At 41.0% G+C, this 16,713-nt stretch overlaps 1 protein-coding gene across 1 annotated transcript in view; it reads left to right on the top strand.

Moving 5' to 3' along the window:
* The first annotated feature begins 2,923 nt into the window (after nt 1-2,923).
* LOC137437760 (uncharacterized) overlaps nt 2,924-16,713 on the top strand; it is a 51,556-nt gene continuing 37,766 nt past the window's right edge. Inside the window, exons 1-2 of the mRNA XM_068132357.2 lie at nt 2,924-3,028; nt 10,907-11,009. The gene's annotated coding sequence lies outside the window, so the exon portion shown is untranslated. The remainder of the gene's footprint in view (nt 3,029-10,906; nt 11,010-16,713) is intronic.

The following is a 16,713-nucleotide window of genomic DNA, read 5'->3' as shown; positions in this document are numbered from 1 at the left end:
CGCCACGGTTGGCCCTTCCGCCGCGGCGAGGCCGCCCCCCATCCACGGTGCCCCCCACTCGACCGCCCACCACCACACCGGACCCCCCCCCCATGACCCGCCAGGGGTCGCTTCGGCCGGGTCATCAGGACCCCCCTTAAATTGACCCTGCCGGTGCAAGTCGATTCTGGGGGGACGTGTGTAGCGGCTACCGCTGGGTATACACAATCGCCTTGCACCTACCGAGGATGCGGAGCGATCACCATGCCGGGCTCGCCCAGGACGCCCGGGCATGCCCGCTCTCGACTTGCCAGGCCTCGTCCGGGACGCCCGGGCACGCCCCCTCTCGCCTTTCCCGGGCAAACGCTCCGGGATAATGTGTATATACTATATTGCTGCCCGATAAACGGGCTTTTCAGAGTACCCGAGTTGATTTGACACAATAAAGAAACTCGGACGAATTCCAGCTTTTTGTCGCGTCCATTCTTTCGATTTACGTTGGAGCATAGCTCCTACAAAGTGAACAATGTAATAAAACCATCAAAAATCGACTTTGCTAAATTTCGTGACCTTGTGACCTAGACGCGAAAATGAAAAATCGAGCTCCGTGGGGCTAGACACATGACATTGGCCTAACCAAATACCGAAACCCCTGTCAGATTCCACCAAACCCCTCGGAGAAGATGTAGCTTGAACTCGATTACCCCCTAAAAAGACATCTTTTTCGGGCGTCGCTCCGCCCACAATGGGCGCAATACGCCCACTCTAGGCAGGACACAACTATATCATGATATCAACCTCCCACCCAAGTTTCATCAAGATCGGATGATATCATCGGGTAGTTATGCTGCGGACAGACAGACACACAGACACACAGCCATGACGAATATAGTGGTCACTCTGTTTGATAACTCGTGAACCAATATTCATTACTTGCAAAATCGAAGATTTTTCAAGTATATTGGTCGGTTGCGTTTGTGGTTCTGTCTGTTTGTTTGTCTGTCTGTTTGTTTGTCACCGGCCTACAGGTCACAATAATTCTAAACCGATCGTCACGAAACTACACCAAGTGGTATAGGTCCGTCCCAATTGAGAAGGCTATTGTTTTTGGGGTCAAAAAGGCCAAAGGTCACCAACTTTGCCAAATTTCTAAAATCCTCAATTTTCATCCGATTGACTTGAAATTTGAAGAGGACTTGCATATCTGGTCACTGAATTCAACCACCCAGTATATTTGAGGTCAACATAGGCCGAATTTCTAAAATCCTCAATTTTCATCCGATTGACTTGAAATTTGAAGAGGACTTGCATATCTGGTCACTGAATTCAACCACCAAGTATATTTGAGGTCAACATAGGCCAAAAGGTCAACATAGGCCAAAAGGTCAACATAGGCTAAGTTTTTAAAATCCTCAATTTTCATCCGATTGACTTGAAAATTGAACAGCATTTGCACATTTAGTCACTAAATAGGGAAACTAACTATTTTTGAGGTCAAAAGGTCAAAGGTCAACTCAAGGTCAACCTTCCAAAATCATCATTTTTCTTCCTATTGACCCGAGCTTTGATCAAGATTGTCAATTTTAATCTTGATGAAATGGACAATTTGCTGTATTAATGGAATTTTTGGAATTTTTTTTCTTGGGGGTGGGGGTGGATTTTGCAAGTATTGTGCTCTGCATGACGTCTTCTTGTTTGTTTGTCTGTTTGTCACCGTCCTACAGGTCACAATTCTAAAACGATCCTCACGAAACCTCACCAAGTTGTCTACGTCGTCCCAATTGAGAAGCCTATTGATTTTGAGGTCAAAAGTCAAAGGTCATCTGGAGGTCAAATTTCTAAAATCGCCATTTTAAATCGATTGACTTGGAAATTGAATCACATTTATATATTGAGTCAATCAATTGGGAAATGAACTATTTTTGAGGTCAAAGGTCAAAGGTCAACTCAAGGTCAAATTTTAAACGTCATCAATTTTCATCTAAAAAGCTGTCAATTCTCAACTGATTGACTTGAAAATTGAACAGCATTTGCATATCGAGTCACTAAATTGGGAAACATACTATTTTTGAGATCAATCAGTCAAAGGTCAACTCAAGGTCAAACTTCCAAAATGTCACCTGAAATCATCACTTGTCATCATCAAATCATCAAAATCATCAAAATCATTACTTGTCACCTGAAAAACCATCAATTTTCATCCGATTGACTTGGAAATTGAACAGCATATGCATATTGCCTCACTGAATTAGGAAACCAACTATTTTTGAGGTCAAAAGGTGAAAGGTCAACTGAAGGTCAAACTTCCAAAATCATCAATTTTCATCTGAAAAACCGTCAATTTTCATCCGATTGACTTTGAAATTGAACAGCATTTGCACATTGTGTCACTAAATAGGAAAACCAACTATTTTTGAGGTCAAAAGGTCAAAGGTCAACTCTAGGTCAAACTTCTAAAATCATCATTTTTCATATGAAAGATGGTCACTTTTCATCCTGTTGATCCGAGCTTTGATCAAGATCGTAACTTTTAATCTTCATGAAACGGACAATTTGCTGTATCAATGGAAAACTTGTGGGGGGGGCGGATTTTGCAAGTATCGTGCTACGCATGACGTCTTCTTGTTCCTTCATTGTGTCGATCTCCTCGTACAGCAAACTTTTCTAAAGTTGTACCGACTACTCGCTCACCTTCGATGTGCACACCGGGATGACCACAGGACAGGTAGACTATACCTGTTGTGCCGACCGTTCCCCCCTGGGATTTTTCTCACCACTCAGTGAGTGAAACATGTGAAACCGATTCATCCTGTTTTTATAGGTACTTTATTACTTACTAGATGACATTCCGAAATAATATTCCTGTTGAACATATCACCCTCATATGAGGAGGAAGTTAATGTAAAGAAGAAGAAGAAGGGTTCCTTGGAGAATGTGGGCGGGGTACAGGAACCCAAAGGTTTCATTTTCCAGAACGTTGTCTTACGGTGCTCACTTATTTACCTGTACCTGTATTGCAGTCGCCTTGGTGCTGTTACACCTTCATATTGTGAGTCCCGTGTTCATAACTGCGTCACCTTAAGCAACATCTGACATACAGTGCCGCGCGCACAGGTTAATACTTAATAATAATACGAATAGCTGTATGACGTAGCAGAAGCGATGTGTGCACCTTTGGCCTTACCTTTCGCTCGGTGGCTGCCATGTTCGTTCTTTCTCCCTGCAACGAAACCATAACGAAGAAAAGTGTGTGTGTGTGTGTGTGTGTGTGTGTGTGTGTGTGTGTGTGTGTGTGTGTGTGTGTGTGTGTGTGTGTGTGTGTGTGTGTGTGTGTGTGTGTGTGTGTGTGTGTCTGTGTTACTATGTGCGTGTGTGTTATTGTATGTGTTACTGAAACAACGAAACTGAATGAAACTGAATGGAACTGTCAGCTGAAGGAGCAAAACAATGTCATTGTCTTACACTTACACGAATGGTTTATTAAATTGCAGAAGGTTAGCCTGGTACTTCGTAAGCAGTTTGTGAGTGTAACTTCCATGGGATAGGGTGTCACTCCACTGCATCAGTGTCCACTGTACCTGCGATCTATTTTGAAAATTCGCTCTCGTCTAGATGATGGACCTAGATTGCGTATATCATATTCCCTTCAGGAAGCGATTCATTGTTACCCGGCAAAGCCGGGTAATTTTGCTAGTTTCTAATAAAACTGCATACTCTGCACAGACTAAAATGTGAGTTATCCACTCTCTGCCGCTCCATTCCTCATCCCTCAGATCGGCAGTCTGCAGCCTCCTCACTCTCTGCAGACCTGGACAAAATCACAGTCTTGTCGATCAAGTGGAACATGTCTTTCAATCCTGACAAATCTCACACTCTTACTATGTCTCTCCGAAAGGACCGACTGGAAAACCCTCCCATCTACTTTCTCAACAATCCTCTCCAAGTTCTGTCGCTCAAGCTTTTGGGTCTCACTATCTGCCATGATCTTTCCTGGGAAAACCACATTTCGAAGCTGGCCTCCAAAGCCAGTCGCCGACTGGGCATCCTCCGTCGTACGAAGTCCTTCCTTGGCACACCTGAGCTCCTCACCACATACAAGGCTTTCATCCGCAGCTCAATGGAATACTGCTCTCCCCTCTGGGCCGGTGCTCCTGCCTCACACCTAGCTCGGCTTCACGCTGTTGAAACCAAAGCTTTCAGAATCATTGGAATCTCCCGCGATGAAGTCAACTCCGAGGGCCTTTCACTCACTCACCGCAGGCAGGTAGGTGGTCTTTCTGTCTTCCACCGACTCCTCTCTAGCCTTGCTCCCCCAGCTCTCTCTGTGCTCTGTCCCCCCAAATATTCCTCCAGGTCGCACAAGATCTGCCAGCAACCCTCTTATGGTTAAACTGCCAAAATCTCGGCTCTCTGCTCACCTTCACTCTTCCATTCCTCTTTTCTCCCGCCTCTGGAACAAACTCCCTCACTCCCTTCAATCCCACTCCTCCCTCCAGTTATTTAAAACAGCTGTTCACCACCATCTCTTATCTTCCCCCATCCAAAACCTTGATCTTTTCTACCCCCGGTAATTCACCCCAGATCCACTTTTTTTAAATTCCAACTTCTTTCCTGGAAGTCCTTGCAGTGTTCATATGTTTTATACCTCTCCCACCTCCCTCCAAGCCCTCCCCCTCCCACATTTCTCCCGATGTCCCTGCTCTCAAATGTTGTGTTTGTGTCCTTCCCCCTCTCTCCCCATCTTGTCTACCGCTCCCCTTGTTTTTTGTGTTTTATGTGTCGGTTTCACTTTTTGTGTGATTAATGTTCGCTCTTTCACGAGCCTCGATCTTGTGTACAAAAAATAATAATAATAATTCCCCTTGAGGTTCAAATCAACAAATCAACAAATCAGATTATTTATTAATTGACATCCTTAGTGGAGAATCTGCTGCCTGTGAGACGATGTCTGTTTCATAATCACAATTCCCTTTTATTTATGGTTCCTTCTAAATTTAAGAGGAAGTTGTGTTGATGAATATGTTCATCTCGTCTTTTTAGCATGTGCTACCAACATGTGCTACCAACATGTGCTACCAACATGCCAAGGTGTTCACGGTATGTTTGGACTCCATTTGGAATTGTTTGGAATCACTTCCAAAATTAATCCCAAATTGGCATACTGGAAAGCCAAGCGTGGAAGTTTTCTCAAAACTCTGGGAGGAAAGCAGAGAAGGAGAACCGCGTTTTTAGTTTAAAGCTCAAAAGGTCGACGAATGAGATGGTCACCACGCCACAAATTTCGTATTTTTCAATGTGCAAGTAAATATCATTAAAAACAGAAAACTTATTTTTTTATTTACAAATACCCCTCATTATCATTGTACCATATTTGATTAGTTTTGAACGAATGTGGGCATCTTCTTCATCAAGCCTTCTGAATGTCCGTCATGCATGTTTAATAAAACCTAATTTGTCTAAAGGCCTTGGATCAAAATGGCGGAGCATTTGACTTGCTTTCGTTTCAACATGGTGCATAAGCGGTGTGATTACGGCATGCCTCTACATTTCAGCAGCAAACACACATGGCACGGTGGAACACGGGCCTTCTCGATAAGGACCGCGTTACTCCTTCTTCGGATTGGTCCTTATCTCTTCCCTTGTCTTTCTTCATTTACAAATCCCAGTTTATTACTTGCAAAATCGAAGATTTTTCAAGTACATATATTGGTCGGTTGTGTTTGTGACTCTGTTTGTTTGTTTGTTTGTCACCGGCCTACAGGTCACAATTTTCAACCGATCTTCACCAAACTTCCCCAAATGGTAGAGTTGGTCAAAAGCCAGAAGCCTATTGTTTTTGGGGTCAATAGGTCAAAAGGTCAACATAGGCCAAAGGTCACCAAATTTGCTAAATTTCTAAAATCCCCAATTTTCATCCGATTGACTTGAAATTTGAAGACCACTTGCATATCTGGTCACTGAATTCAACCACCAAGTATTTTTGAGGTCAACATAGGCCAAATGGTCAACATAGGCCAAATTTCTAAAATCCTCAATTTTTATCCAATTGACTTGAAATTTGAAGAGGACTTGCATATCTGGTCACTGAATTCAACCACCTAGTATTCTTGAAGTCAACTTAGGCCAAAAGGTCAACATAGGCCAAATTTCTAAAATCCTCAATTTTCATCGAATTGACTTGAAAATTGAACAGCATTTGCACATTGAGTCACTAAATAGGGAAACGAACTATTTTTGAGGTCAAAAGGTCAAAGGTCAACTCAAGGTCAACCTTCCAAAATCATCATTTTTCATCTGAAAAATCGTCACTTTTCATCCTGTTGACCCGAGCTTTGATCAAGATTGTAAATTTTAATCTTCATGAAATGGACAATTTGCTCTATCAATGGTAAACTTTTGGGGGAGGGCGTATTTTGCAAGTATCGTGCTACGCATGACGTTTTCTTGTTTACTCATTTTCTTTCTTAGTGCCTCATTTTGTGGCGTCTGCAGTTACGAGAAAGGATTCTGTGAATTTCACTCTGTAAACATCACTTTTATTGTCCAGTTTCCCTCTTTGTACTGATGTTGTGATGTGCATCATGTGATATGATGGCGTTTTCACCATTAAGAAAGCACTGCAGTACTGCCCGGCCTGTGGATTGATTCCGACCTGCTGCGAGCAGCGTAACGCACGGGGATTTCTCACTACAAAGAGGGAACATATTTATGAATGGTAATTTCTACCTATCCTCAATTAGATGGCATTGGATCTTTTCAATTTTAATGCCGAAATTATCCATCAAAATGGGGGGTTTTGCTGGGAATGTAAAAAAAGAAAGATTGTGGCAACCATCATCATCATGTCCATCATCATCATCCATCCGAATTTCCATCATCATCTTCATCATCTCCATCATCCATCATCATGTCCATCATCATATCCATCATCATCATCACCATCATCCATCATCACCATCATCCATCATCTCCATCATCATCATCACCATCATCCATCATATCCATCATCATCATCACCATCATCCATCATATCCATCATCATCATCACCATCATCCATCATCTCCATCATCATCATATCCATCACCATCATCAATCATCTCCATCATCATCATCACCATCATCCATCATCTCCATCATCATCATCACCATCATCCATCATCTCCATCATCATCATCACTATCATCCATCATCTCCATCATCATCATCATCACCATCATCCATCATATCCATCATCATCATCACCATCATCCATCATCTCCATCATCATCATATACATCACCATCATAAATCATCTCCATCATCATCATCACCATCATCCATCATCTCCATCATCATCATCACCATCATCCATCATCTCCATCATCATCATCACCATCATCCATCATCTCCATCATCATCATCACCATCATCCATCATCTCCATCATCACCATCATCATCCATCATATCCATCATCATCATCACCATCATCCATCATCTCCATCATCATCATATCCATCATCATCATCTCCATCATTATCATATCCATCATCATCATCACCATCATTCATCATCTCCATCATCATCATATCCATCATCATCATCTCCATCATTATCATATCCATCATCATCATCACCATCATCCATCATCTCCATCATCATCATATCTATCATCATCATCACCATCATCCATCATCTCCATCATCATCATATCCATCATCATCATATCCATCATCATCATCTCCATCATTATCATCTCCATCATCATCATATCCATCATCATCATCTCCATCATCATCATATCCATCATCATCATCACCATCATCCATCATCTCCATCATCATCATATCCATCATCATCATCACCATCATCCATCATCTCCATCATCATCATCATCACCACCATCATCACCATCATCTCCATCATCTCCATCATCCATCATGTCCATCATCTCCATCATCATCATCACCATCCTCTCCACCATCCATCATGTCCATCATCATCATCACCACCATCATCACCATCATCTCCATCATCTCCATCATCCATCATGTCCATCATCTCCATCATCATCATCTCCATCATCTCCATCATCCATCATGTCCATCATCTCCATCATCATCATCACCATCCTCTCCACCATCCATCATGTCCATCATTATCATATCATCATCATCATCATCATCTCCATCATCATCATCTCCATCACCATCATCACCATCATCACCATCACCATCACCATCATCTCCATCACCATCATCTCCATCATCATCATCTCCATCATCATCATCATCACCATCATCATCACCATCATCACCATCATGTCCATCACCATAATCTCCACCATCCATCATGTCCATCATCATCATCTCCATCATCATCATCATCTTCATCATGCCCATCATCATCACCTCCATCATCATCTTCATCATGTCCATCTTCATCATCATCATCATCTTCATCATGTCATCATCATCATCACCTCCATCATCATCTTCATCATGTCCATCTTCATCATGTCCATCATCATCATCTCCATCATCATCATCATCTCCATCATCATCATCATCATCATCTCCATCATCATCATCATCATCGTACCATACATACTCTTCAGATTGTCGGTGCTGCCGAAGCAGCTCCTAGTTAAGGGTTATGCTAAATGACTTGTTATTCTGGGTAGTTTTCCAATAACTCCCGTATTCTTCACGAATGACACCGTGGGGTCTTTAACATCTATTGATTAACTAATGATGTCACATGGGACGTGCAAGTTAACATCCATCCGAGGGACGGCACACACATTCATGCCTCATCCTCTCTGCCTGTGAAACACCGGGATAACAGTTTATTGCTGGGTTGGGATTCAATTTTAGATTGAAGAGATCAGAAGCAAGAGTGGATACCTACAGGCTATCTTGCCAGCCCCTCACAACTATCAAGGTTTCAAATCACTAAAACTTTTATACATGAAATAAAAATAAAATGTCGCACTTTGTTTGTAATTTTTGAAACAGGCAAAATTACAAACCTGGAAAAAGCTGTTTCGTTTTTTCTCAAAATACGCTTTGATGTCCCGGTTACTATGGATGTTATATTTGTTCATCTTCATCATGCGTTACCCATGTACACCAGTTTAGCCATAGCCCATGTATGTATACAAAGGTATCCATGTATACAAAGGAAGGGTTCCTGGGATAGGGTGACAAATGTTCAAATCAAAATGCTATTGCCTATAACCCATATATACGAGTTTAACCAATAACCCATATATACCATGTTCAGCCTATAACCCATATATACGAGTTTAACCAATAACCCATATATACCATGTTCAGCCTATAACCCATATATACGAGTTTAACCAATAACCCATATATACCATGTTCAGCCTATAACCCATATATACGAGTTTAACCAATAACCCATATATACCATGTTCAGCCTATAACCCATATATACGAGTTTAACCAATAACCCATATATACCATGTTCAGCCTATAACCCATATATACGAGTTTAACCAATAACCCATATATACCATGTTCAGCCTATAACCCATATATACGAGTTTAACCAATAACCCATATATACCATGTTCAGCCTATAACCCATATATACGAGTTTAACCAATAACCCATATATACCATGTTCAGCCTATAACCCATATATACGAGTTTAACCAATAACCCATATATACCATGTTCAGCCTATAACCCATATATACGAGTTTAACCAATAACCCATATATACCATGTTCAGCCTATAACCCATATATACGAGTTTAACCAATAACCCATATATACCATGTTCAGCCTATAACCCATATATACGAGTTTAACCAATAACCCATATTAGGCTATGAGCCAGACCCTCAAATTTTCGACATTATGCTCAATCAGAGGGAGGATGGCTAACAGTTATTTTTGGCAAGGCCAGGGACCCTAGTGCTGAAAAAAATGTGATAGCAGTGTGAAACTCTTAGCCGTATCTGTGTTATCATCACATTTGTCAGACCACCCCAATAACGCTTTCGGTAATTTTTCCACCTAAGATTTAGGGGGTAGGGTTCGTTTTGGGGCTTTCAAATAATATCTCCTATATGTATCAGTTAGTGTTGTATACCAGGTGAAAGGTAATTGAATTATCTTTCACATGATGTATAGAAAGTGCCTGTGTGATATATAGTAACCTCTTTATGATCATTAAAACATAATTATTTCCGCCAACCCTCAAAAATTTATCACAAAATCCCCAATGAAAACAAAATTAGGCAAAAATTCAGTTTGGCGGATATTAAATGAATTTTTGAATTTGAGAAACACACAGTATGATTAAAGTCAAATTTGGGCCTTAAATCTCATACACCTTGATAAAGATGAGAAAATCCAATATACAGTAGTTGCTGTAACCATGACCTAAAATCCATAAATGTATATCTTTCCGCTCTTATGATATATTGATTTACATTTTACGATTTTTGACCGACAGCATGTATATAGTTTGTATACCATTATTGGTCTAAAAATAGTATATATAATATTGGGATGTCAGCCATATATAGGCCAAAAAGTACTGAAATTGGTGTCAGAAATGTCTAATTCTAAAAATATGAAGGCATTATGACCAAACTGTATGTGGTGTTCTTGAATATACCACAGACGTATGATGCATGTGATGATTAACCTACTCCATGTATATGTATGTATCCTGATGTACCCTAACTTGGCGAGATAATTTACATCATATTCATGCAAACGTTTTTAGTCTTGTAGTGTTGTATGGTTCTCTTATATTACCAGCTATACATAAAGTAAACCAAAGGAAAACAATGTACTTTCTATTTAAGCAACATATATTTATAGACATCATACCATAAAGTACACGAGTTATCAATTCAGCGTACACCATATTTGTTACACATATGTACATGATCTTTCTCCATACAGTTCTACAATTCAGAAGTTATCCTCGTCATCGTCGTCGTCTTCTTCATCGTCTTCTGCCGAACTGTCATCACTCTCACCATACACTCTCTGGTTGTCACATGTGGTGAGTTTGCACGTGTCTGTGCACTTCAAACCACTGGCCATGCAGACACACATGGGTAGTGTGCATCTTTTCGAACAGGTATCTAACAATATCCTGAGAGACGCTGATAGATGCCCTGACGGTGATGTTGAATCCTGTCCAACTTGGTGTTTTTTGTGTTACTGGGTCCACCTGACGGGCAATGACCCAAAGAAGATTCTTGATTTGAGCAACTTCCATAGCCATCTTGTTTTCCGCTGCAGCCGTTGATAATGTTTGTAGTGGATGAGGCCCAACACGTTCACCTGCAATGTAGACAGGCAGTGTTTCTTCTGTTATGCAGATTGTTCTTTGCTTGAGCTTCTCGATCTTCGGAAGTGGCTCCTTTGAAAGGTGTGGTCCATACATTTTGGCCTGCACTGCAATGCCATTGACTCGATGTGTTGTTCCTTTCCCGGTCAGCGTCTCTTCCAGTCTATCGATGTTATCCCATGCCAAGTTTGTGAATACATACGGCTGGATGCTGCTTGGTAGGACTGTTTGCTCATTTAAGTTTGCTGCAAGTTTTTGAAGACATAGTGCAGTGTCATTTTCCTCCAGTTGAGTGTAGGATATTGCATGTCCAAGATGGTTCAATGTGCGAATTAGTTCTACGTTCCCTGTGAGAGTCTTAACTGCATATGGGAGCAACATGTGTTTCGGAGGCTTTTGTTGTCCACAGCTCACTACATAGACAATGTCCTGGCTGAAAGATTGCATCGGCATGATGACCCTGTTTGATGGAAGCTCGTTTTCCGGATCTCCAGTCAAGAGGCCAAGCATAAAGCGCTGGAGATAGACGGGAACGACGAAAGAGTCGTTGTCTTCGTCGGCTGGATGATAGGGCCATGGAGTTGGTTTGTTATCCTTCCTTATCATCGATCTGATGTGTGTCGATGTCTGATCAATGACTTTGGACATGTTTGATGATTTCCCTTTCCAAATGCTCAGTTGTTGTTTCAGTGTTTGTATTTCTTTGACAGCATCTTGTAGTGTTACATTATCAGGTACGACAATCAGTTTTCCACTGTTGTCTTGAAAGATGTGAACGCTATTTCCAAGATCAGTTTCCAGTTTCCGTGCGAGGTTTTTTCTTGTAGCAGTTCTTATCCCATGCAACCCTCTTGATGTCATTATCGATTGTAGGTGCTCTACCAGCGTTGTCATCCTAACAATTTCCTTATTCCGGATTATATGGTTCCGGATGTATACTAGCAACTCATTGTATGCTTCTTCTTCAGTGTAGTCAGATTCGTTTGTGGCGGCCGTGTTTCTGTCATGTGCATCTTTAGTGCTTGGTCTCGTGTAACTTCTGTAGCAAGAGAAATGGTATCGTGCTTCAGCTGCCACAATGTCTCTACTTGTGGCAGCCATGATTTTCGTGTCACATTTACGCACGGCGCTGTTTCGCAGTGTTTCATCTGCTCTCAGATCAACAGCCTTGCTCAACTTTTCACGGGATGACGTTCCCTTGCACCACTTGGTCTTTCCACAGAATATACAATCCGGTTCATAGATGCGTGATTCCGAAGATGCCCTTCTGGCTTGTCTCTTGCTCGCTGAACATGTTGCAGCAGCATCGTCGGTTAAATTGGATGCAGCTTTTCGTTTCAGTGCTTCCAAATCTCGCTTCATGGTGAACACGCTCCTGCACTGCCTGTGGTAGAATACTCGGGGAATCTCCTTCTCTGGCAGCGACTGAGCAAGGTCGAGAATGGGTGCATGGTTCCGTATTTTGGCCGCATCCAGCAATGTAGTCCACGAATCGAATGTTTGAGGGCTTATGAGCGGATCTTCTGGTTTGACATCTAACGATAGCTTATGAATGATACAAACGTCCTTGGGAACTTTCTGAGTGATTGCAATCTCCATTGCAAGTATTTGTTCAATTGTCTATCTGCGGTACACTCTGTTTCACCACCACCAATATCACCACCACCGTCTCACCTGGAAAGACACATAATATCGAATGAGACCACCACCACCACCACTACTACAAATTAGCATCAGTTGCTATAGTTGCTTAAAAATGTATTCTGCACCAACAAATCTACAAAGAGAAATACATTAGATGTCGTGCACCGCTGTCATGGTTGCAAATCACCTAAAATATAATGAAAATATTGACATTGATGACAACATTCGTATTAGCATGTCTACACATATTGCATTGAATTTCATTGCACATCATGATCATATGTGTGAGGATATTGACTCTAATTATACTGTATGTGTGTCTCAAATCGAAACATACCTTTTACATACCTTTTGATTTTTGCCTATTTTTGTTCCTAAAATTGGGGATTTTGTGATGAAGTTTTGAGAGTTGGTGGAAATAATTATGTTTTAATAATCATTATAAAGAGGTTACTATAGATCACACAGGCACTTTCTATACATCATTTGAAAGGTAATTCAATAACCTTTTACCTGATATACCACACTAGCTGATATATACACGTGATATTATTTGAGAGCCAAAAAACTAAACTAACCCCACCCCCTAAATCTTAAGCGGGAAAAATGACCCGAAAAGCGATAAATGGGTGATCTGACAAATGTGATGATAACACAGATACGGCTAAGAGTTTCACACTGCTATCACATTTTTTTCAGCACTAGGGACCTTGGCCTTGCCAAAAATAACTGTTGGCCATCCTCCCTCTGATTGAGCATGGTCGACCCCTCGGCTCATAGCCTAAATATACCATGTTCAGCCTATAACCCATATATATACGAGTTTAACCAAAAACCCATATATACCATGTTCAGCCTATAACCCATCTATACTAGTTTAGCCATAACCCATGTATACCAGTTCAGCCTATATATAACCCATGTATACCAGTTTAGCCAATAACCCAAGCATACCAGTTTAGTCTATGACCCATGTATACCAGTTTAGCCTATAACCCATATATACCAGTTTAGCCTATAACCCATGTATACCAGTTTAGCCAATAACCCATATATACCTGTTCAGCATATAACCCATATATACCAGTTCAGCCTATAACCCATATATACCAGTTTAGCCTATAACCCAAGCATACCAGTTTAGTCTATGACCCATGTATACCAGTTTAGCCTATAACCCATATATACCAGTTTAGCCTATAACCCATGTATACCAGTTTAGCCAATAACCCATATATACCTGTTCAGCATATAACCCATATATACCAGTTCAGCCTATAACCCATATATACCAGTTTAGCCTATAACCCATGTATACCAGTTTAGCCAATAACCCATATATACCTGTTCAGCATATAACCCATATATACCAGTTCAGCCTATAACCCATATATACCAGTTTAGCCATAACCCAGTAACCAGTTTAGCCTATAACCCATGAACACATTTCAGCCTATAACCCATATATACCAGTTTAGCCATAACCCATGTATACCAGTTCAGCCTATAACCCATGTATACCAGTTTAGCCATAACCCATGTATACCAGTTCAGCCTATAACCCATGTATACCAGTTCAGCCTATAACCCATATATACCAGTTTAGCCATAACCCAGTAACCAGTTTAGCCTATAACCCATGAACACATTTCAGCCTATAACCCATATATACCAGTTTAGCCATAATCCAGTAACCAGTTTAGCCTATAACCCATGAACACATTTCAGCCTATAACCCATATATACCAGTTCAGCCTATAACCCATGTATACCAGTTCAGCCTATAACGCATGTAGACGAGTTTAGCTTTAACCCATGTATGCCAGTTTAGCGATAATCCATGTATACCAGTTTGGCCTATAACCCATATATACCAGTTTAGCCAATAACCTATTTATACCAGTTTAGCCATAACCAATATGTACCAGTTTAGCATGTGACCTATATATACCAGTTTAGACTGGTGTTCGCATCCTTTTTATACCTCCGCCCCCGAAGGTGGCTGGAGGCATTGTTTTTGGGGTGTCCGACCGTCCGACGTACCGGCTAAACCTCGTTTTTCTCAGCAACCACAAGGCCGATTAAGACGAAACCTTCAGGGTAGGAGGGACACCTATGCAGAATGTTGTTATGATAATTGTGACGTCACAGGTCATGTGGTATGGCAGCCATCTTGGATTAATCGCAAAAAAAAAAAAAAATTCTCAGAAACCACTGAATGGAAAAATTTGAAACTTGGCACATTGTCAAGTACTCCCAATGGGGAACAAAAGCATAATAATGATGACATCATAGGTGAAGTGGTATACCAGCCAAAAATGTTTTCATCGAATTCCTTATACTAAAAATCTGAAATTGCATGCACATGATCTTTGACTATTTGTATTTAAATATTAAATTTATGGCATCATAGGTCACATGGTTTGGCAGCTATATTGGATTTAACCTCAAACCGTAAAAAACATCTTCTCCCAAACCACAAATTGATTGATTCTAAACTTTACATGTGTCTTTAACTGGGCATGGTGATTAAAAGTTGATCACGAAAATATCATTGGTCACATGGTGTAGCAGCCATATTGGATTGAAGGAAAATATTAAATAATTATATCTCTGAAACCGCTTACCCATCGATGATGAATCTTACTATAATTCACCAAATGTCCGTCCATCCGTTCAAAGGTACCGCAAAAACGGCTCAACCGATCGCAACAATATTTTGGGTGGGTATTCCTGGGATCCCTGGGAGTAAAATAGGCTATATTGTTTTTCCAAGTTTTCCAAGTTTTCCAATTTTCCAGTTTTTCCAAACACATTGGAATAATATTTACCGATATGAACAGTGATGTGGCTTTTGTTGAAATTCTACAAATACTGTTTATTCTACGTACCAGGAGAGAGTAGATCGACTCCTGACGAACTCTTCCTATATAAACGTGCGGCTCCGAAGTAACATGGCAGCGTGTGCAAAGCGACTGAGAAACAGGTGTAGCGGCCGCTTCCGTGTTACAGATTCGGCGTGCACTCTTCACACATAAATGTGCGACTGAGAAAGACGTGTAGCGGCCACTTCCGTTTTGCAGAATTCAATCTTTTTTTCAAAATGGGCGCCATGTACTGTTTAGATTTTGATGATTTGCTGTGATATGATTCAACGGATGTTTATATGAATCGTTTAAAATAAAAAAAAGCCTTCAATTTCTGATATTTTGCCTTTTCATTTGGGCCTCCCAATTGAAGCCCCACCCATAGGGCGGGTACCGTTGCTAGTTTTAAAAATATCATCTAACACCATTGTTGCATATAGTTTGAAAATGATGATGCCGTAGGTCACATGGTTTGGCAGCCATCTTGGATAGAAAAACGAACGTTATCCGATCAACACAAAACGTAAGAAATGTGATCCCCGACACATAAATATGCAGAGTGTACATTTTTTAAGGTCATATGTCATGTGGTATGGCAGCCATATTTGCTTGAAAGCCAATATTTTTTGAATCCCATCTCTGAAACCACTTCACCGATCGATGTGAAACCTGTCATCACTGGTGAAAATGTGATAATTGAAAACAGCTGAAGGGATTTAAATCAAACTTGTTTATTTTTAGGACAGTGAACGAGGGCATCTACCCATTGTGGGACTATGCGGAGGCATATTGGCGACACAATCGCATTGCTCTAGTTCCTTTATAAGGGGTGAAGTCCGATGGCACCACCAAGCTTCTACCCTACGTAGACCATGATACTCCTCCACCCTCCTATATCCTCA

Source organism: Myxine glutinosa, chromosome 12 (genome assembly GCF_964187855.1).
Source record: "Myxine glutinosa chromosome 12, kmMyxGlut1.1, whole genome shotgun sequence".
NCBI lineage: Eukaryota > Metazoa > Chordata > Myxini > Myxiniformes > Myxinidae > Myxine > Myxine glutinosa.
Note: the sequence above shows the minus strand (reverse complement) of the source record. Positions and strands in the feature narration are given on the sequence as shown.